The 23,202-nt window shown below is 45.4% G+C and overlaps 1 pseudogene; it reads left to right on the plus strand.

Annotated features, from left to right (window-relative positions):
- Positions 1-23,202, plus strand: part of LOC119436424 (COP9 signalosome complex subunit 4-like) — a 47,841-nt pseudogene that overhangs the window by 20,822 nt on the left and 3,817 nt on the right.

A 23,202-nucleotide genomic window follows, 5' to 3' on the forward strand; every position in this document is an offset into this window, starting at 1 on the left:
GCTTTTATCACTCAACTTACCTCTGACCAGTATAAAATACGCGGTATTACTATTGGCAGAATCTTCAATCAAATACTTGGGGTGTTCAGTTTACTTCCAATTTAAGCTGGAATGCCCACATTGAACACATTACCACAAAAGCATGTAAAAAACTTGGCTACCTAAAAAGGCGCTTACACCGTGCGAACACAGATATCAGACTTCACGTATACAGTTCTCTTATCAGGCCCTCTTTAGAATATGTGTCCACAATTTGGCACCCCCATAACTCTAATCTCACGAATCTACTCGAATCAGTCCAAAATAAAGCTGCGTGGTTCATGTTGTCTTCACTCTCGCTATCAAAGTGTGTTCGCCTTAGATTAATCCCTCAATCTCCCTTCTATTGACACGCGCAGGAAATTAACATGGCTGTCGTTCTTCCATAGCCTTTACCACAGCAACATCCCATTCGCCCGAGCCCATATTCTTCCCGCTCCTCACATCTCGATGCGCGCAGACCACGTTCATAGAGTAAACCCTATTGCGTAGTGTTAAGACGCAACCAAGGATGGAAAAAAAAGGATCAGGACAGGAAAGAGCGTCGCTCGCAACTAGTTTATTGAAGGCAGACAAGGGTCAAATTTATAGGAGAAGGTGGCCTTATGGTCACGTACATTTGCGCACATAACTCTAAGTTTGCATCATTAAGCAATCATATAGTGCAGAAACTGGCGTTCAGTGCTACGTAAAGCCACAGACGTATCGCTGACACAGATGTCACATTTCATAGCAATGAAATACGCCTCCATCAATTCCCCTGCAAGGGAATCTTTGCTTTTTCCAAGAATGCGGATATTGAAAAAGTCTACCTCACATGTGCACTCACAGTGCATAGGTAAATGTGCACTAATCTTATTCTTGATAGACAGCTCATGTTCCCTAGCCCTATCATTGATGCAACGGCCTGTCTGACCAATATAAACCCTGCCGCAATCAAGTGGAATTTCGTACGTCACACTGACCGCGCAAGTCGCATACGGCCTTGTATGATTTTTACCACAGCTGGTCAACTTCTGCGTGTCTGCAATGCACGGGCACAAACCAGCAAGCTTCCGTGGAGTCGGAAAAAAACAATAGGTACTTTGTACCTACTGGCCACATTTTTTAGATTGTGGGCCACTTTATGCATGTACAGAACAACCTGATGCCTTTTTCCCACTAGCAAGGCTTTCTGCTTACCCTTCAATTTTTGAAGGAGGGTTTCCGCAACTGCGATCATGATAGAACAAGGGTATCCGGCTGATCGCAGCCGTGCAACCTGACAGTTAAAGCTTTCCTGCATTTTGTGAGAGCAAGACCTGACCAACGACGCCTCAAGACACAAGGAGACTATTGCCCTTTTTTCAAGCTTAGCATGCGCCGAGTCGAAGGGTAAATGTTCTTTGCGTGAGCGCGGCCAGTACACCCAACAAATGTGTCGTTCAGACAAGAATAGACTCAAATCTAAAAACTGCAGCTTGTCATGTAAAGGAAGCTCATGCGTAAAGGAAAGCCCTTTGCCATGTTGTCTAAATAGCGCTAAAAGTTCTTCCACTGTATTCGTGGTCGTTACGGAAAGGTTAGGTTTTAAAATCACCAAGAAATCGTCCACATACCTAAAAACCTTTTGCATTGTCAAAAACACAAGCCAAGTCTCGGTCAATAGCAGATAAAAAGATGTTACATGACACTGGCGCGACACAGGAACCGATGCAAATACCCTTACGCTGAATATAAACACGATCATCATAACAAGAGCTGAACAAAGATAAAATTCTAGTAAAGTCAAAGTTATCAACAGATATGCCTGCACCTCTCTCAAAAGGTAGAACACCATTTTGTTCGATGTAGGCCTGGACGATCGGAAACAATTCTGCATGTGGAACGGAGTAAAACAAATCTTCGACATCCAGTGAGCAGGCAGACCCACTGGATTCCAAGTTTTGCAAATACTGCGTCACATCTGTTGAATTCTTCACAGTAAAGGGGTCATCTACATCCAGTGCACGACGATGCTTTAGTAAATAACGGCTAACGTTTTGCTGCCAACACTCACACTCACTAACAATGCACCTGAGAGGCATATCTGGCTTGTGGGTTTTAACACTAAAGAACACTGACAAGGAGGTACGCTTAGAAACATTAACAGCTTTAGATAATTTCTCGAGATGAAGCTCTTTACACAGCGCTATGGCCTTCGCCTTTACCTTATTTATGTAGCCTTATGCTGGGATGAAATTCTTGTCGATTGCTTGTGCAGCTTTTTCACGAAAGCAGGCGTTTGGTGTGTGGCGACGCCACGGACCCGAGCACACGAGGGTTAGGCCCTCCCACGTTTAACCGTGCATGGCTTAGCCGTGTCCGGGGAAAAGGGGATCCTGGGGGTTGAGCCAATGCTGAGTGCTTGGACTTTTATGGCCCCTCGGCGGAGGCAACATACCCCTTTGGCCTTGGCTTCACGTAGACGGCACTCCCGGACTGACCCATCCGGGAGATATCAGTAGTTGCCTTTTCCTGTCCTCCTCTCCAACCTTCTTTCTCTCTCACTTTCAATCTTTCCTGTCTTCTCTTCTTTTCTATATTACTTCCGATCTTCTTGGCAGCAAGGGTTAACCCTGTGTGAACAGCCAACCTAGGTTATTTCATATTCAGGTATAGTGGTGACGTACAGCTGGCGTCTGCAGGTCTTGTGTTTACAGGCCCTGCAGCGTCCCCTTGTTGGGCTTCATGGTGGGTGGCTGGCGTTGCTTCCGAAAAATCCATATATACTTATGGCAAGTTCATTCCCCCCCACTCCCTCATTGCCATCTGAAACGAGGGCGCACTGATGAAGTCTTCCAGTTTTTTGGTCGCCCAAGAGAAACTTCCATGTGATTCACTCAGAAAAACCAGACAAATCAGTACGGACAATCTCACCTTTGCTTGTCTCAAAGTCTTTGACTGATATTTTTGGACCAGGCTATAAAATATAAAGCATCTAGAATGGCAAGCGAGGATCTCCTTTTGGAACTCCGTGATGTGAAACAATATGAGAAACTGCCCAATCTAGTGTCATTCGGAGATGCCCAAATAACAGTATCTCCGCACCGTACTGTGAATACCACCCGTGGCGTTGTCTCAGATGATCTGTTGCACCTGAGTGAGGCTGAACTCCTGGAGGGTTTCAGTGACCAGAATGTCATCAATGTTAAACGGATTAAGATGAGGCAAGACGGCAAAGAAATCCAAACCAAGCATCTGATACTTACTTTCAACTCAAGTGTTCTGCCCGAGTCCATCAAGGCCGGGTACATCAAGCTTCGTGTTAGGCCATATGTGCCAAATCCTCTTCGATGTTTCAAATGCCAGCGGTTTGGCCATAGTTCGCAGAACTGCCGAGGCCACCAAACTTGTGCAAAATGCAGTGCTCATGAACACTCCTCCGAGTCTTGTGAAAGTTCTCTACATTGTGTTAACTGTGATGGGGAGCACGCCGCATACTCTCGGTCATGCCCATCCTGAAAAAAAGAAAAGGAAATAGTGACAATTAGGGTAAAGGAAAACATAACTTTCAAGGAGGCACGCAGGCAGGTATCGTACTTGCCAAAAACCAGCTTTGCCGAAGTGGCGCGCCAAGGGGCAGCGCCACAACGGCCCCCGGCGGCTGTCTGGCACATGCGTAGTGAGCCGGTGGTGACGCCATCTGCCCCCTCGGCGGGTGCAATCAGTGCTGCTCCGCCATCTCAGAAGGGCCCATCAACGTCCGGGCTGGTGGGCACCAAGGTCTCGTCTTTTGAGGCGAGGCTTCCAAAGCAAACACAGTGCCCGCAAGAGCGCGTGTCCAGCGCCTCACAAGAGGACATGGACACAACACCAAGCATGAGGGCGCAGCCAGCGCCTATGGAGCGGCGCGATTCTATCGCCCGCTCCAAAAAAAAAAAAAAAACATCTCGTGTCACGGCGCCTGGAAAAGGCCCGTGAGCTAACATTGCATTCTTGAACACACAGCATAAAATGCTATACAAATGGACACACAAATCCTACAATGGAATGTGAGAGGACTTCTCCATAATCTCGACGATATCATAACCCTCTTCCACAAATATAAGCCAAAAGTGCTGTGTGTTCAGGAAACACATTTGAAACCCCAACTTCCTCAGGCAATATGCTATCTTCTGGAGGGACCGTGACGACGCTGTTACCCCATCCGGTGGAGTAGCAACAATTGTAGATAAGTCTGTTGCTTGTCAGAACCTTTCTCTTCAGACGCCCCTTGAGGCGGTGTCTGTGCGAGCAATTCTCTTTAACAAATTAATAACAATCTGTTGCATTTACATACCGCCTCATTACCAACTTAGCAAAACAGATTTCTACAAGCTGACTGACCAGCTCCCGGAGCCCTATATTATAACTGGTGATTTTAACGCTCACTGTACTTTGTGGGGAGACTCCCGGTGTGATGCCAGGGGTCGACTTATTGAAAAATTTTTGGTAACATCTGGTGTGTGCCTCTTTAATAAAAAAGAGCCCACCTATTACAATATCCATAACAATTCATATTCGTCTATAGATTTAGCGATTGGCACTGCGAGCCTTCTTCCTTACATAGACTGGAATGTTGTCAAGAACCCATTTGGGAGTGACCACTTTCCTGTAATGCTTAACTTAATACAGGAACATGACAGTGCACCCCACGCCCCTGTTGGAAAATAGCGTCGGCTGATTGGAAAAGTTTTAAAGAGTCAACGTACTTATCACAAGATTTTATGAGCAATTTTAGTATTGAAGACGCAGTAGCTTATTTTACTGGTTTTATAATCGACTCAGCTGAAAAATTCATTCCACAAACAAAAGGTCTCTCATGTAAAAGACGGGTCCCCTGGTGGAATGAGGAGTGCAGACTGGCACAAAAGAAACGGAACGAAGCGTGGGGTGTACTGCGTTGCTCCCTGACTGCGGAAAATCTCATAGAATTTAAACTGGTAAAATTACAGGGAAGACGGATGCGGCGACAGGCAAGGAGGGCTAGCTGGGAGAGGTTTCTTGTTGGCATAACATCCTACACTCAAAAGTAAGTATGGAATGGCCTTAGAAGGCTAAAGGGGCAGGAAACCCATCCATTACCACTTGTCAATGAACAAGGGAATGGCTTGGTGGACCAGGCGAATGCTCTCGGTGAACACTCTGAGCGTGTGTCTAGCTCGACCCATTACTCCGAATCATTTCTTAAACACAAACAGATAGCTGAACGCAAGGCACTCGACCGTAAGTGCACACAGAACAACGCTTATAACCTTCCTTTTAGTATCGCTGAGTTAAAAGCTTTGTTGAACGTGTGTAAAAGCTCTGCCCCGGGGGCCGACAGAATCATGTATGACATGATTAAAAACCTCCACACAGACACATTAAGGATGCTCCTAGTACTTTTTAAAAATTTTTACTGCCGGGTACCTTCCAGCATCATGGAAAGAAGCTGTTGTTGTTCCCCTTCTGAAGCAGGGTAAATATCTTTCCTCTGTAACAAGCTACCGCCCAATAGCGCTTACGAGTTGCCTTTGTAAGCTTTTCGAAAAAATGGTTAATCGCCGTCTTCTACATTTTTCTGGAATCGAACAAACTGCTTGATGCATGCCAGTGTGGCTTTAGGGAAGGCCGGTCGACGACTGACCATCTCATATGCATTGAGGGCATTATTCGTGATGCCTTCATTCATAAACAATTCTTTCTATCGGTATTCCTCGATATGGAAAAAGCATACGACACTACGTGGCGTTACGGAATATTAAGAGACCTTTCCGAAATGGGAATCCGAGGAAACATGTTTAGCTTAATTGAAAGCTACCTTTCTAACCGGACATTCCGTGTTAGAATTGGAACCATTTTGTCTAGACAATTCGTGCAGGAAACTGGAGTGCCTCAGGGTGGCGTCCTTAGTTGCACCCTTTTTATTGTTAAAATGAATTCATTGTGCTCCTGTATTCCGCAAAGTTTATTTTATTGTGCATATGTTGACGTGCAGATAGGATTCAGGTCATGTAACCTGTCGATCTGTAAGCAACAAGTTCAGCTAGGCCTGAACAAACTGTCTAAGTGGGCTAATGAGAATAGATTTAAGCTCAATCCCCAAAAGAGCTCTTGTGTCCTGTTTACAAGAAAAAGATGCCTGGCCCAGCGCCCATTATTGAACTCCATGGAGAACGCGTTCCTGTGAATGCAGAACACAAATTCTTAGGTATCATTCTAGACTCTAAGCTTACCTTTATTTCTCACATAAAGCACATTAAAGGTAAATGCCTAAGAATGCTAAATATCCTTAAAATCCTGTCGCACACAACGTGGGGTAGTGACAGGAAGTGCCTCATGACTCTGCACAAAAGCCTTATATGCTCTCGTTAGACTACGGTGCTGTAGTCTACCAATCTGCTTCACCCAGCGCCCTGAAGATGCTCGATCCCGTCCACCATCTAGGTATCCGCCTGGTCACCGGTGCTTTCAGAACAAGCCCTATTGAAAGTTTGTACTTCGAAGCAAATGAGTGGTCACTCCATCTGCAGAGAACATACACCAGCCTCACATACTTTCTCAAAGTTCACTCTAATCATGAGCATCCGTGTTCTAATACCATTAACGATATGACATGTGCTACACTTTTTCGTAATCGTCCCTCTGTAAGACAGCCTTTCTCACTGCGTGTCAGGGAGCTTAGCGAAGAAATGAATGTCCCACTCCTCGAACATCGCTTAATGCCTTCAGCCAAGCTGTTGCCACCTTGGGAGTGGCAGGTAGTAGAATGCGGTATATCTTTTGTAGAAGTTGCAAAGCGCACTTCAGAGGTCGAAATCCGAATGCATTTCCTAGAATTACAGTCCAAGTACTTGTGCACGGAATTTTACACACATGCTTCTAAATCACATGCCGGTGTATCTTATGCAGCCGTCGGTCCATCCCTGTCGGAATCCAGTGTACTCCACCCAGAAACAAGTATGTTTACCGCGGAGGCCTACGCACTATTGTCAGTTGTAAAGCATATAAAGAAATCAAAACTTCAAAAAACTATTATATTTACAGGCTCCCAAAGTGTCGTAAAAGCCTTGAAGTCACCCTGTAAACAGAAAAATCCTGTACTCATTGAGCTCTATTCTGTTCTGTGTAGAGCATATGCATCTAACCAGCTGTCATATGCTGGGTGCCTGGGCATAGAAGCACCGAGGGCAATGTTCTTGCCGACCAAATGGCCACATCAATAACATCGCACGTTATTAACCCTACAGCTGCTATCCCTGTAACAGATCTTAAACCTTTCTTGCGAAAGAAACTGCGAAGCCACTGGCAACGCTTGTGGGACGCTGAAACAAATAATAAGCTTCACTTGAATAAACCACAGTTAAGTTTCTGGCCCCCCGCAACGAAAACATGATGAACTGATGTCTTATTCTGTAGGCTCAGAATAGGAAGACTAGGACACACGTGCGGCACCCAGTTTTTTGCTGACTGGTGGTGAACCACCAACCTGTGGTAGATATGGCGAGAGGCTGACCGTCCTTACGTCCTCTTGGAGTGTCGGGAGGCCGAAACGGAGAGAAGGAAACATTTTCCTGTAGCATACCGCTATCATATCCCTCTTCATCCCATGATGAAGAGCCGCTTTTTAACACCAAAGCAGTCCTCGGTTTTTTGAACGATGTTGTGCTACATGTTATTAGCCCAACATATACGTAGTGCATCCTCTCTCCAGAGGATGCCGCCGTGATAGTAGTTTAGTATAGCACATACCTCCAGGTCCTTGCACTTCAAGGGCTCTGTTAAGGCAGTAGTGCTTTTTGAAAATTTTCGCCTCTGGCATATTTTAGTATACCATCATTCTTTCACAATGCATCTCTCGTGTCCCTAGCACACTTCATTAGTCATTGCCATAATCTTATTACCTATAGATTTTACACACTTTACAGTGTCTATTTTTAGGCCTCTTTACAGCCATGCCACATCTGTTTTATTCACACCTTATAATTCACTATTCATACCACTGACAAGCCATTATCATCGCCTTGGCGCTCTTTGGCCACATCTGGCCCTTGCGCCAATAAACTCCAACCATCATCATCATTCCTTGAAGTAAGTGACAATGTCACGGTTTGAGTCATGAGGGCGTAGCTGTGTGCGCCTAACGTTCTTCGGAAGGTAGTCCACACCATCCAAAAGGCACCGTTCGTGGTCATCACTATCCGCCTTGTCGGCTACATGCCTGTTGAGTGCCAGCAAGTCATGCGCCTGTATACCAGGAGACACAGAGTATTTGGGTCCTTTCTTCAGTGTGTTCGAAATGTCTTAGATAGCGTGAGGTCCCCCAGGACAAGAAGCTGGGCTTGCTTTGAAACTACTCTCCTGGATTCCCTGGGCAGGTGATTAAGCGTACACCGCCACAAGAACTTGGCAGTTTGGGCAGCCGCCTGCATGAAGACCTTGAATTTCCGTTCAGAAATCCGCCCAGTGTCGGTTTGGTGGCAGAACACCTTCAGATAATCGTTCATAAGCCGAATTTGCCTCCACAGTTCCGCTTTCCATAGGCGACAGAGCTCCTTCGCATGTCCAACGGAGGGCTTGACACTTCCAAAGAACGCTTGAACTTCGACTGGCACCAGTCCCTTGTCGAGGCAATAAGTCGGGTATCTTGTGTGTCAGGTAGCAGAGGCAATAGATGCAATTAGTAGAGATGGCTCCGGAGAAGAAGGAACAGCATAAGAAGGGTGTTGAAACGCCTGTTTCAAATATAGTGGTAGCGTCGTCTGCTACACTGTGCGGCGCATAAAAGCCGACGAGAAAGAGGTTAGAAGGAGTGCGCGTGGCACGCGGAATTCGGTGCATGGACTCGAAAAGAAATGAAACCCTGAAGACGAGCTGACGTATTGTCTCTTTGTATCAAGGCTTGTCCGTCCCCGACGATGAAGCCTGCTCTTTCCTTCGAAAAGGCTTTCGCCTTTACAAAGGGCCCACTATGGAAGAAATGTAACATATCAGGACTTGTTGCTGGGCTAATTGGTTCATCTTATTGCGTAGTGTTAAGACGGAACCAAGGACCGAAAAAAGGATCAGGACAGGAACGAGCGTCACTCGTAACTAGTTTATTGAAGGCAGACAAGGGTCAAATTTATATATGAGAAGGTGGCCTTATGCGCCCGTACATTCGCGCACATAACTCGAAGCGCATACTAAGCTCGTAAAAAGGGCAATAGTCTCCATGTGTCTTGAGGCGTCGTTGGTGAGGTCTTGCTCTCACAAAATGCAGGAAAGCTTTAACTGTGAGGTTGCACGGCTGCGATCAGCCGGATACCCTTGTTCTATCATGGTCGCAGTTGTGGAAACCCTCCTTCAAAAATTGAAGGGTAAGCGGAAAGCCAAGCCGCTAGTGGAAAAAAGGCTACAAGGCCGTATGTGACTTGCACGGTCAGTGTGACGTACGAAATTCCACTTGATTGAGGCAGGGTTTATATCGGTCAGACAGGCCATTGCATCAATGATAGGGCTAGGGAACATGAGCTGTCTATCAAGAATAAGATTAGTGCACATTTACCTATGCACTGTGAGTGCACATGTGAGGTAGACTTTTTCAATATCCGCATTCTTGGAAAAAGCAAAGATTCCCTTGCAGGGGAATTGATGGAGGCGTATTTCATTGCTATGAAACGTGACATCTGTGTCAGCGATACGTCTGTGGCTTTACGTAGCACTGAACGCCAGTTTCTGCACTATATGATTGCTTAATGATGCAAACTTAAAGTTATGTGCGAAAAACATTTTCGTGCGAAAAAACATTTTCGTGCGAAACGCAACTGCTATCTTTTACTAACGACCTGTTCATTAATGCAGACCTGGGATTTGAAACAGATTGTATATTCATTGATTTCGCGAAGGCTTTTGATTCGGTTTCGCATGCCCTGCTCATCTTCAAACTTAGTCAGCTTAATATAGATCCCAATGTCTTAACATGGATAAAACAATTTCTGTCTAACCGCACCCAGTACGTGACCACTAATAACGTCTCTTCTGTCCCCACTGCAGTAACATCTGGCGTCCCGCAAGGGTCCGTTCTCGGTCCTTTGCTCTTTTTAATCTACATCAACGACCTTTCTTCCTGCGTATCAACTTCAACTATCCGGCTATTCGCAGATGACTGTGTAATCTACCAAAAGATCACTAACAATACAGATTCGCTTGAACTTCAATGTGACCTCGACAGTGTCTTCGTTTGGTGCACTAATTGGCTCATGACACTCAACCCCACTAAATGTAAAAGCATGCGTATATCTAGGCGTTCTTCTACTCAAAGCATGCCTACCTACTTCCTTAACCTTAACAATGTTTCTTTACCCCCCACTGACTGTTATAAATATCTCGGCGTTAATATCACGTCTAATCTGTCCTGGGATATTCATATTGAATATGTGACTAGCAATGCGAGCCGCATGCTTGGTTATTTGCGTCGTAATTTTTCCACTGTCCCATCTACCGTTAAGTTAATGCTTTATAAAACCCTCGTCCGCTCAAAATTAGAGTACGCATGCGCCATATGGGACCCTAGTCAAACATCCCTCATAATTACCCTTGAAGCAGTTCAGAATCGCGCCGCGCGTTTCATCCTGTCTAACTACTCCCGTCATTCTAGCGTCACGTCCATGAAAGAAACATTAAATTTACCGGACCTTTCCCTCCGTCGCAAATGCTCCCGCCTGAATCTTTTTCATAAAATATACCATTACAATCAAGTGTTGAAACTCGCTCTATTTTCACCGCCTTGCTACGTTTCAGCTAGAACCGATCACCTTTTCAAAGTAAGCCTACCATTGTGTCGCACTAACTTATATCATGATTCTTTCGTCCCAAGAACAAGCACTGAATGGAACCACCTTCCCTCCTCCATTGCTGCCATTGCAGATGCAGAACGTTTCAAGATCGCCTTGGAAAATGCTTTGTAACTCATTATCTGTTATTTAACTGCATACGTTTGTAATCATACCACTCCTTTCTGTAGTGCCTTCGGGCCTTGAAAGTATTTATAATAAATAATAAATAAATAATAAAATGTACGTGAGCATAAGGCCACCTTCTCCTATAAATTTGACCCTTGTCTGCCTTCAATAAACTAGTTGCGAGCGACGCTCTTTCCTGTCCTGATCCTTTTTTCCATCCTTGGTTGCGTCTTCACGCAATAGGATGAACCAACTAGCCCAGCGACAAGTCCCGATAAGTAAACCCTATTATTTGCCAGGACTAATGTTTATCAAAATTCGCCTCTAGCTTTATCTATTGCCAAAGGGAACTCACTTCCTTCAAACATTGTCTCGCTTATGGAATCATCATTCCACGCAGCACTGCTAACCTTCTCAGAGTGTGTCAACCTGTCATAACCCACATATGCTTGAATATTTACTTCAACAATGTTTTCACGTGCTTAGTATTGTATAAAACTTTTTCCGTTTCATCTGATATGTATGTGCGATACATCTGATCTGCATTTCGACCTATATTTTTCAATTGCATTTTTATTAACTCATGTTCTGATACGGACTGACCGTCCCCATTGTGTTCCGAGTTCGCGTTTTTCACGATACCAGATATTGTAAAACATTTTTTTTCTTTTTTTTTGTTTGTTTCTGTTCTACATTTAGATAATTTTTTTTTTATTGTGCCTAATGTCTTCCTATGTTATTTACATTGTACACATTGAACTTACGTTTAACCTTTTACATCCCCCCCTATGTAATGCCCTTAGGGTACTCAAATAAATAAAATAAATAAATAAAAACTAATTACTTTACAGTGCACATTGCAATCTACAAATTACAGCCAGTGAGTTTGCAAGGCATATTCACTTGGAACAAATTGTCAGGGTGACACCAGTCTGAAGATATTAATTCCCAAAGTGTGCAAAGAAATACACTGGCGTTCCAGTTATTTTTGTACTTCAATGCATAAATAGGTGCTTTGTTAAAAAAGTGTAACAATGCTTTTTTTACCACAAGTTTCACAATGCATATCTCGAAAATGGTGCCATCCTCGGAATTTGTTCCAAGTGAATATGCCTTGCAATCTCACCAGCTACAATTAGTATGTTGCAATATGTGTTCTTAAGTACTTTGTTAAAAAACTTAACTAGTGGAATTTTTTTAAAGGCGGCTACACTTTTTGGTTTCTTATAAAATGAATGTCTACCTCTTTGAGAAATCAAACTCGACGACTAAAATTGTGCTATCTGCCACAGCCAATTTCTTAAAATTCTGTATAGTTCCAATAAAACACCTGGTAGTACTGAAGCCTGTCACTGAGTATGCACCTCTCAGTTCACCAAGCTTAAGCTACAGTCACACAACTTCCACATTTCGAATCCTGAGTTTTGCTTGCTTTTTGTTAACGGAGAAGGTGTACAAGCTATCTAGATTACTTTATAATTGATACTGCTTTTCAAGTTAATGATGTATCAATATTTGGGACTACAGTTATTGCAGCAAATGAGGCAGTTCAGTAAACTGTAAGTACCATGAGAAAGCCAAGTTGCTTTGAACAAGAAAAGCAGCAATAAATGACCTTATGACTTGCATGACAAATTTGCAAAACAGGAATTCGGGCTTGTCATAAATAAAGAATTGCGGCAGATTCAAGGCATCTTGTTGAAATCTGCATACGGCGAAACTTTGTTTAAAGGGTGCGGAAACCTGTGCTAGTTTCTGTGTTATCGCTATATCAGTTCAAGGTCATACCGAAGTTCCTTGCCCAAATCACATTGTCCACGCTTGTCCTAGTATGCCAATTTCGGTACGTACCAAGTTGACGAAACGACCATGAGAGCACAAAGGTGTAGGCGGCTAGATAGATAGATACTGTCAAAGTAGGAAATGTTCGCCAAGAAATGCTTCGCATTTAAAATAATAACCTGGGTCGTTTTCGCTCGACTCTGCGCCCCGCATTTTCGAGTTTCAGTAGTTACGTTATCGCGTAGTGCTGTCCTGGTGTTACTGGCTCGCTAAACTCACACCTGAAATTGCAAGCAGCAGTGAATGTCACGTCCATCTGATGTCGCGGGATGCCCGACCGGTCCGCGCGACGGAACGTCCAGACCAGCTTCGTCGCCCGACGTCGCATTGCTGGAGTCCTCGCTGCTTTCGCGCTCGGAAAAGCCGGTGTCGAGGCCGCCGTCGTAGTACGCAACAATGCTGGCAGCGCGAGCCCTCAGCAGCGTGTCACGCTCACCAGAGCTTAAATCGCTGAAATCGAGCCCAGCATCGCGAACCAATGTGCCGTTGTTAGTGTCGTCAACAAGGTCCATTGCGACGAGCGTTGACGATTATCATGTTTACAATTCGGCGCACGCTTTTCCTTCCGCTTTGGCTCTGTTTCTGGCCGCGCGTCTGCGTTTTCTACAAAAAAAAAATTAAAATGCCGTAGCGCTGTCTGCGGGCGGCGTTTTACTATGGTGGCTAGAAGGGGCAGTGTGACAGACGCGGTATGCGCCCGTCACACGTTTTTTAAATGTTTTTTTTTAAATCACCTCAAGCTACTTCTCTGTACAGGTGGCAAGCATTCGACAACACCTAGCTGAAATCTACGTAGAAGAGGACAGTTGGAGAGAAGCAGCCAGTGTGCTCGTTGGAATTCCACTGGAAACTGGGCAGAAGTGAGTGCAGTCGCATGGCCGCTCCATCAAAATCTGCGTTTTTATCGAGTGGCCATGGCAGTAATGTTGAAGTATATTTCATTCATTTTAGTGAGCTCGCTTGTTCCGAGGTATTCTGGTTTTATGGTCATAATTCTTGTTTAACTGTTTTAGCTTTAAATCAGGGCATACTTTAAACCAGGGGTTCTCAGGTACGTTCATCCCAAGGAACCCTGCCAAGGAACCCCCCCCCCCCCCCCCCCGATTTAACCGAATTATCGAGGGTATCAAGAAAACAAACAAATGCTGCACTACGTCAACACGGTTTTATTTACTCAATGAATCGTCAAATCTTGTTTCTATTTAGCACAAGACCAGTGCGGAAGCTGAAATTCTCTTCATCTCATGACTGATTAGCGCTAGCAGCGGCGAAGGCCTCGCGACATCCTTCGCGGCGCGCGTTTTCATCTGAGACGCGCTTTGCACCAACGGGCGCACATCCAGATTATTTTTTCGCCACTCAGCTGCTCGCCAACAAATTGTCCGTCCATCGCGATGTAGCCGGTGCTTTTTATCTTCGACAGCTTTGCACTGAGTAAAAGCGAAACTACTGCTTGCCGCAACCGCTGTTCATGGACGGCGACCTTGCGGTTCAGAAGGCAGGTGGCTGACGCACGCACCAACTTGGGGCCGTATTCTGAAACGTTCGCCTAGGCGAAATCAGCGTGCGCGCTGATTGGCTGGTTGAACAAAATTGAATGACGTCGGGCTCAACCACCCAATCAGCTCATCCAATTTTGCTAAAACAGCCAATCAGCGCACGCCTGAAAGCGAAAAAAGAAATTTCGCCTAGGCAAACGTTTCAGAATACGGCCCTTAAGTCAAAACGAAACTACCTTTCGCGGCAAGAAGTGCGGACGAAACCGCGGCCGCTATCGACGCGATCATGGACGGTCACTTTACGGTTCAGAAGGCAGGCTCAGCTCATCCAATTTTGCTAAAACAGCCAATCAGCGCACGCCTGAAAGCGAAAAAAGAAATTTGGCCTAGGCAAACGTTTCAGAATACGGCCCTTAAGTCAAAACGAAACTACCTTTCGCGGCAAGAAGTGCGGACGAAACCGCGGCCGCTATCGACGCGATCATGGACGGTCACTTTACGGTTCAGAAGGCAGGCGGCTGACAGACGCACCAAGTCAAAACGAAACTACCTTTCGCGGCAAGAAGTGCGGACGAAACTGCGGTCACTATCGACGCTGCCATGGGAGGCGACTACGCAGTTGTGAAGGCACGCAGCCGACGCGCGCATCGAGTGAAAACGAAACTACTATTTGCCGCAACCGCTGCGGACGAAACTGCGGTGGTTATCGACGCGATCAGAGATAGCGACTACGCACTTACGGAGGCACGTGGCTAGCCGCCAACGCGGTGTTACGCGCGGCGATAAACGCAAGAATAAAGGCTTTAAAGGCACAATTAGGCACGAAGCGCTTCGCCGTTGCTGTCAGTCACGTGCCGCGTACGATTGCCGCTGAGGACCACGGCGACGCGGACTGCGCCGCTTCGTTTCGGTTGGACGCTATGCCGTTCTTGCTCTTCTGCGGCGCGCATTTGCGGTGCTCCGCGTTTTCTTTTTTTTTTCTTTTTTTTTTCCTCCAACGTATACGTTGCGTTGGAGGTCAGTGCGCACGCTATCGGCACCTACCCTATCTACAAATAGGAGAAAGACGCATGGTGGTAAGTTACGGCCTCCGAGATTCAAGTGCGAAAGCTTAGGCGCGCTGCCCGTTCTCAGAGGTTGGGCGGCTACACGCTGCTTGCGTATTTATTGCGCAGTTCGCGCGTTGCTGTTACGCACTGTGATGTGCTTTTTGACACTCGGGCATTCGTAATGGAGGTTCTTTGGATCAAGCGCACCTCGTGTTCGCCGTTTTAGACACTTGTCGAGAGCGGGACCAGGGAAAATTTATCAGTGGCTCGCGGAACCCCGAGCAGGGGCCTGCGGAACCCGTAGGTTCCGCGGAACCCACTTTGAGAACCCATGCTTTAAACTCTTCTTCTGAAATTGTCTAATGGTTAACTCCCCACCAAGGTACCTTGCACACTCTCATAGTGCAGCATGATATCCAAAACTTTTCGTATTACAATTCAGATTTCAGCTGCACTCTCATTTTGCAGTAGTGCTGCAACAAATACAGAGATGTTTTCTTCAAAGAGAATGGTGGAACATTAACAGTAAGTAGACTCCATGCTTTCTGCTTCAAGCCATTTCTTTCTTTGCAGTTAAAATTTAAGATGTGTGTGCATATTTAAAAAACTGCAAATCAAGTACTCCAATCAACGTTGCAAAGCTTTAAGATAGGCATATAGCTTTCAACACTGACTTCTTTATTTCTTTATATTGAAAAATATTGGCACCAACATAAAAATGCTTCCTCAATGCACCCTAAAGCTAATTTTATCCGAATTATTTTTTTTATGTGTGCATCTTTCTTTAGTGTCACAGTAATTTCACAGAGTCATGTTGTAATGAAATGAAATTGTCTACTTCCCTTTTGCAATAAGGATGCACAGAGCTGCACCTATCCGTTCCTTCCCTCCTGAATAGAACAGAAATGTGGGAGTGTTGCACGTTTGGCTCCTGGCTGTCACACTTGACCACCATCTAGACTTTCGCCACCTTCTCTATCAGGTTGACTCCAATGTGATTGACCTTCAGCCAACAAAAATCAAAGGGTACACATTGTGTGCACTGTTTATAGCTCTTGTTCACCTGTGCGACTCTCATCCATGCACCACACTGCGTACTACATCGGGAAGTGCCAACTTGGTCATGCAACTGCACCATACCAGGGATCATGCACTACCGCACTTCTCCACATGATTGGCTAATACTCACTAAATCTTAGTCAGGAAGTCGAAACACAGCCATCAGAGACCCATTGCCACCACATTCTCCTCCAATTCTGGGCTGTCCCTGGTGTGCCAGGCATGGAGCATGTAACTGCACATCATGTACTATCAACACACCCTACCTATTGTCCTCTCCACCTTGCCCTCTTTCCTTTCTTTCTTTATAGAAGTGCACTGTGAGCCTCCTAGTGTGGGTGTAACTGCCTTCACAACTGCGTAACTCGTGAACAGAGTAGAATAAAAAATGCCATATAGCTGGTGTGGACTGCGTTTTTAAAGTTGCCCTGGAACATTTTTTGAAAGTAGTAAGAAAACGTTTCAGATCTGTCGTAGAGGCTGCTGAGAACATGTGAGCCAAATATTACTGCACTGCATGCAGCAGGGAATTTACAATATACTGTAAAACATAGCAAAAAATCGCTTGCTCTCACTTCTGAAATGTCATCATGCAGCGCCATCGAAAGCAGGTGGTCCACCAACACTATTGGCTCATTTCGTGATCGCCAGATCATTCTCATTAATACAAAATTGCAAATTGAGTTAAATAAAATAAACGAAAAATATATATGCCTGCGATCTCACAAAGACAGGAGACTTATTTCATCTGTGCACTGTGCGTATCTGGTCTGCTGCACGTGGCCGCCGAGATGGCAACGGCGTGCTGTGTAGCGTAGTCTACTGCCGCCGCCACGGAGTGCCGCAACACTCAACTTTTGGCCGGGCCCTTGCCCATCGAGTTATGTTATATTAACTCTATGGCTTTGCCTGTGTATCATCCAGCGTGCTAGCGGAGACGAAAACATATAAATCCGAGTATCGGTACGATAACTCCACTTATATAGTTGAAGAATTCAAAAAAGTTTTGCAGCATGAGATTCGTGAGACGACGTCCTTTAATAGCGTTACCATTATACGATTTCGCAAAAGCTAGGAAATGCAAAAGCTAGGAAGCGATGACTCAAGAGCCCTTCTGAACAGGGTATTACTTGCTGTGGCCGATTAAGGCAATAACGAAGGCTTGGCTTCATATCAGCCAACGACGAAGGGCAAAAAGAATGGAAAGTTAAACTAATCTTATCGTAATACGGCAACGCTGCCCGTAGTGCAGGTCAAACCATCACGCCAACATGGTTGACAAACTGTCGGCATGCTTTGTGCAGCGCGGCAAGTGTCGCGATCTGAGCGGGGTAAAAAAAAAAAGTGATACAGCACAAGCGATTTCGTGCCTTAACTACTTACCGCCCAATCCCCAGTAGTGGGTTGTGCCATTCTATGTAGGACATGGACTATGTGGACGAGAGAGAAAAATTTTCGATGCGTTACCAACAGCGAGTGAAAAGACGTCCAGTCCTTCGTACCGAAACCGCCCCGCCATGGTGCGCATTAACAAGGGAGTTGCATTTAGAAGATAGAGCATGGATATTTTTTCGTACTAATGGAGATGTCTGTTAAGAGCAACGATGTACTACCTTTTGATGAGCGCAGAAGTATCTTCGATTTATTATCACTTTGAAGTTGCAAAACGAAACAAGGGTTACACGTGAATAAACTCTAGGAGCCAAGCTACGAATCGCAGCGGTGCACGGATACCGTGCCACGTTGCTAGGAGCAACCACGTGGACCAATTACAAAGCGTTCTGGAGTTGCATAGCGCTGGGTGGCTGAACGGCAGTGATCGTTCTCGTTTGTGAAGCATTCGAGACATTCCATTTGTTTTTGCTCGAAAACACAGCGAGTTGTGCTTTCGAAACTTGGAAGACGAAACATTGAATACATGTTGCCCAAGGAGACGAAGATCGACAACAGTCCCCACGAGTGCACAGGTGTGCATGAAAACTGCCCAAGCACGTCATCGGATCAGTTAGTTCAGTAGGTTCAGTTAGTTTTCTTGGTTGATTGTACTTTTGAGACGCAAACGAATTGTTGCCGTTGCAACGATAATTTCTCTAATGAAGTGACTCGTATGCTGGAACTGGGATTGCCATTCTGCATCCGCCTACAGCAGCAGCGTTTTGGCGTTCTTGAACTCTCGGGGGACGCAAGTCCGTCGTGTCTGTGTCCCTGTATAAGGGTGTCTAGGTTATGGCGGATCGCATCCGCGTACAAAATGACGTGTAGAACAATATTCGGCAGCAGATATATATTGGTTTATGTATAAAGTGGCTTGGTGCAGGTGTCAAAACGGATGATGGATGGCCCATTGTTATACCCCTCGCCACCGCCGATGCCTCTTTCACAAGTGTCTCGATACTCGTTCGGCGGCACGTCCCACCGATCGTTATGCCCCTTTGTCTCGTGATGTAGAGATCACGCTAGCGTTGTCATCAGTAGTTGCCCTTTGGACTCACTATGGGACGGACGCTCATTTTACCACATCATCCAGGATCCTGATGATGCCATGCAGTGTGCCACGACTATGAACGCTGCGGCTCATGTGCTAGTCTATGACGATGGGGCGGACTTGGCGCAGCAAACGCACTACTTGTCCATCGCGCCGGGCAAAAACAAGACGCTGGTGCACGTGCTCTTCGACGAACATGCCGAAGACGCTCAATATAGTCAATAATGATAATATATAAATTAACTATAGCAATATTCACTATAGCAGACCCACAATAGTCACAGCTTCACTGGCTTCCATCTTCACAGTAGTAGAAGGGCTCTGAATTTTTTTTTTTAGCTGCACACAATTTTGAAAAATTGCTCGTGGCAGATAGCACAATGCTAACCTTTGATCTAATTTACTCAATAAGGCGGCCATTACTATGAGACATCAAAATGCTTATTTGAATAAAGAACATAATTATGCTAATTAACTTGTTGATTACTTTATGGTGCATATTTGAATCTACGAATTATTGCCAGCTAGTTCACAATGTGTTTTCATTTGGAATGAATTCTCAGCACTGCACCAGTTTCGAGATAATTTACGATGTGTCCGACGAAATGGATTGGCATTCCAGTTACTTCTTTTAACATAATGCTGTTTTGTGCATTGAATTACAAAAAACTGCTGGCTCTCCCGTAATCGAGAGTAGATGTAAGCATAAAATGGCTACTGGTAAGGCAGATTGATGCCGCGATGCAGGCCTGAAAGCTTACCGAGCCGAAATGAACCCGTTTTGAACTGAACCTCATTGCAAGTCAAAATATTGTGCTGCGTGAATTGAAACAAGCACAACAGCTCGCATGGGAGACTGTCGGCGCAAGTGCGCCGCACAGCAAAAAGCGCGAGAAAGAAAAAAGAATGCTGGGCCCTTGACATATGCATCACACGATCCTCCAGCACCGGTATGGGAGAACGCAGGGAAGGAATTTCGCTTGCGGGGCCAAGTGGAGAGAGTGTGTATGTTGGCGGTGACGTTTTCCTCTTGAACTCATCGGTTCATGGCACCGAATTACTTCTATCTCGGCTATTAATGAACCAAGTTGAAAAATTCTTGCGGTAGGACGCTCCCTAGAGGACACGTAACAGCTTCCATTGTATTTCCTAGGGGGAAAAAATATGTTGCAGAGTGGTGACAAATGTGAGCTGTATAGTGTTATCACTGCCATAGGTCCATAAGTGGAAAGTCTACTTCAATCATTAACAAAATATTTAAACCATATCATAAAGTGGGAGAAAACACAAAACATGAGGTAACTGATTCAATTGAGAGTAACTCTTAAATAAGGCATTGCTGCAGACAAGCAGTAAAACTACCCGATGCGGTTGCTCAGTTAGCTAAAGTGTTGCGCCGCTGAGCACGAGTTCGCAGGATTGAATCTCGGCTGCGGTGGCCGCATTTCCATGGTGGCGAAATGCAAAAACGCCCGTGTGCTTCTATTGTAGGGCACGTTAAAGAACCCCAGGTGGTGAAAATTAATTCGGAGCCCTCCACTATGGCGTGCCTCATAATCGGAACTGGTTTTGGCATGTAAAACCCCAGAAAGAAGAAGCGGTAAAACTAGCTCATCGAGAAAAAATGCATTTCAAGTAGCATAAGCATCCTTCAATGGAGTTGCTATTGTGCACTTGTTTTGACGATTCTTTCAAGTGCTTTCACACAGCAAGTAAAGGATGGGGAATTTAAAAATGTTTCTCAGCCAAGGCCTCTGGCTTTTACATTGTGCTTAAAGAGCCCGTCACCAGGCCACATAGCAAATTTTGGTTATACTTTGGAAGTTAGGTGCCCTCTAGGAAGCGTTCTACTGCAAAAATTTTTTCAAATTGATTGATTAATAGCAGAGATCGAAATATTTGAAGTGCCGCAAACCCATGATTTCAGGAGGTGAGCTTCACTGCCAACATAGACACTCTCTCCACTTGCCCCCGGCCTAGCCTTCCTTCGCAGGCGAAATTTCTTCCCAGCGTTCTCCCATACCGGAGCCAAAGAATCACGTGATGCATACGTCGCGGGGCCCCGCCTTCCTTTTTCTCTCTCTCTTGCGTTAATGTGGCACGGCACACTTCTGGTGGGAGTCTCGCGTGCAAGCTGTTGCATTTGTCTAGTTTCGTGCAGCGCACGATTTTGCACCCTGTGCGCGAGAACACCTGACTAGCTGTATAAGTCAGTGGCACACGAGCAGTAACGCAGACACAAGCAGGTCGGAGGGCACGATCGTGCACTGGAACCCTGTAGAAAATGGCATATATTTTCGTTTTCTGCGTGCGTGACTGCACGGCATGGAAACAAGCAGACTAAATGGAAGTACATCTTTGCTACGGCACAAAGTAAAACAGACTTGCAAACATAAGCTTTATTTCTCTAAACTTGAACCAAAATTAGAAATAGTGGCGTTTATGGGAACATCCAAAATCAAATTTGATTTTGATCAATCAAACTTTATTTCTCTAAACTCGACGACCAAACCTGGGCGACCCAGCACGCCCGTAGGGCAGCGGCGAGGCAAGCCCTCCCTCGACGACCCCTCATGGGAGGCTTAGGCCCGGCCATCATAAAGTGCTGGTTCCACAATAAAAGTTTATTCCTCCTCCTCCTGAAATTCTCTAGTGAAGCAACAGGTGAAACAAATAACTGCTGTAGCCTTGAATAATTTGTGAAGTTGAATGTCGCGGTGAGCGACGTTTCAGCAGTGCGAATTACGTAGGCACACTTATGCGTCTGACCTCAGCTCTCCAGCTGGGAGCGCGGCTCCCTTGGTTTGAAATTTCAGCTTTTTTTGTGGCATGCAGTGGTGTCACAGTTTGGAGACGCGATTGTCAGCGTGCATTGTATACACTATGCCTGTCTGTTTAAAATGGGCAAACCTGGTGAGGGGTTCTTTAAAGCATGATGTGAAAACATCAGCAGTGTAGCTGCAGTGCACAGCCTGAAGCAAGAGAAAGAAGCAAAAAAAGCAAGCGCTTGTGTTCATTTCTTGTTTCTCTTCTCCTGGTCCCTTGTTCATACTAAACACAACAATGGCTTCATACCAGCTGGCCAGCTTGCAATGCATGAAAAGGAAGAGTTCCGGGCTTGCATCCACAAAACACCTCAGGTGAAAGTAATATGATTGGCCATCACAGTGGGAATCATGTTTCCATTACCTTTGTTTCTATGAATGGTGGGCACCCAGGTACCAGCCAATGAGGAAATGGTCTAACGTAAGAGAGGCTTTATGAATGTAAGCCCAGGGGAGTGGAATGCAAAAGCGCTTGTGTACTTAGATTTAAATGCGCATTAAAGAATGCTAGGTGGTCAAAATTAATTCGGAGCTCACCACTACAGTGTCCTTGGGATGTCAAACCCTATGAATGAACAGGGGCACACACGTGATTGACCCCTGGCAAAGAATCCTTCCATACTGGTTTAACAGGTCCAGAATTATGGAGCAGTAATTTGCAGCAATTTTACCAGGTGTCCGAGAAGCATCTGGTAAGCATGAGCCTTTGCATGATTTCAGAACTTGCAAATCCCTTGAATTCTGTCTGCCTCGTTCACTTCCTTCAAGCTGTGTGCCACACCTCCACAGCTTATATGCATGCATAATGCCGTATGTGTTGTTGAGCCCACTGTCTCAGGCCAAGAAAACAGTTTATTGTTCATTCGCTGAACCTTATCTGAAAATGACCTGGAAGAAGACATGTCTTTTCTGTACGATATTTGTACATGCCAAGTGCCACTTGCACAAAACATTGTACCAGCAGATAAATTTTTACATTGCTAAAAAGCTTCCTGCATGCTTTAGCCAAAGGGGCCCGGAAACACTTTTTGAACATAGTAAGAAAACTTCGCCTCTCTGTTAACGAGGCTGCTGTGAACAGAGGACCCAAATATTATTGCACTGCATGCAGTAGGGAATTTACAATATCATGTAAAAAGCAGTAAAAAATCGCTTGCTCTTGCTTCCACAATGTCGTCATTTGGCATCATCGCACGCAGCTGGACACCCACAATAGCTATTGGCTGATTTCGTGATCGTGAAAACATTCTCAGTAATACAATTATTGCTAATTTGAGTTAAATAAAGAATATATGTGTCTGTGGTCTTAAAAAAGACAGAAAAACCATTTCATCTTTGCACTGCCAGTCTAAACACGACAGTTGTGTGTTGCTGTGTCTGCTACGCATGGCCTCAGCGACGAAAAGCGTAGCGTAGATACCACGGCCGCCATGGGGTGCCGCCACAAGCCATCTCGCATTCAACCTTTGGGCGGGGCCA

This window comes from Dermacentor silvarum, chromosome 1 (genome assembly GCF_013339745.2).
Source record: "Dermacentor silvarum isolate Dsil-2018 chromosome 1, BIME_Dsil_1.4, whole genome shotgun sequence".
Classification (NCBI taxonomy): domain Eukaryota; kingdom Metazoa; phylum Arthropoda; class Arachnida; order Ixodida; family Ixodidae; genus Dermacentor; species Dermacentor silvarum.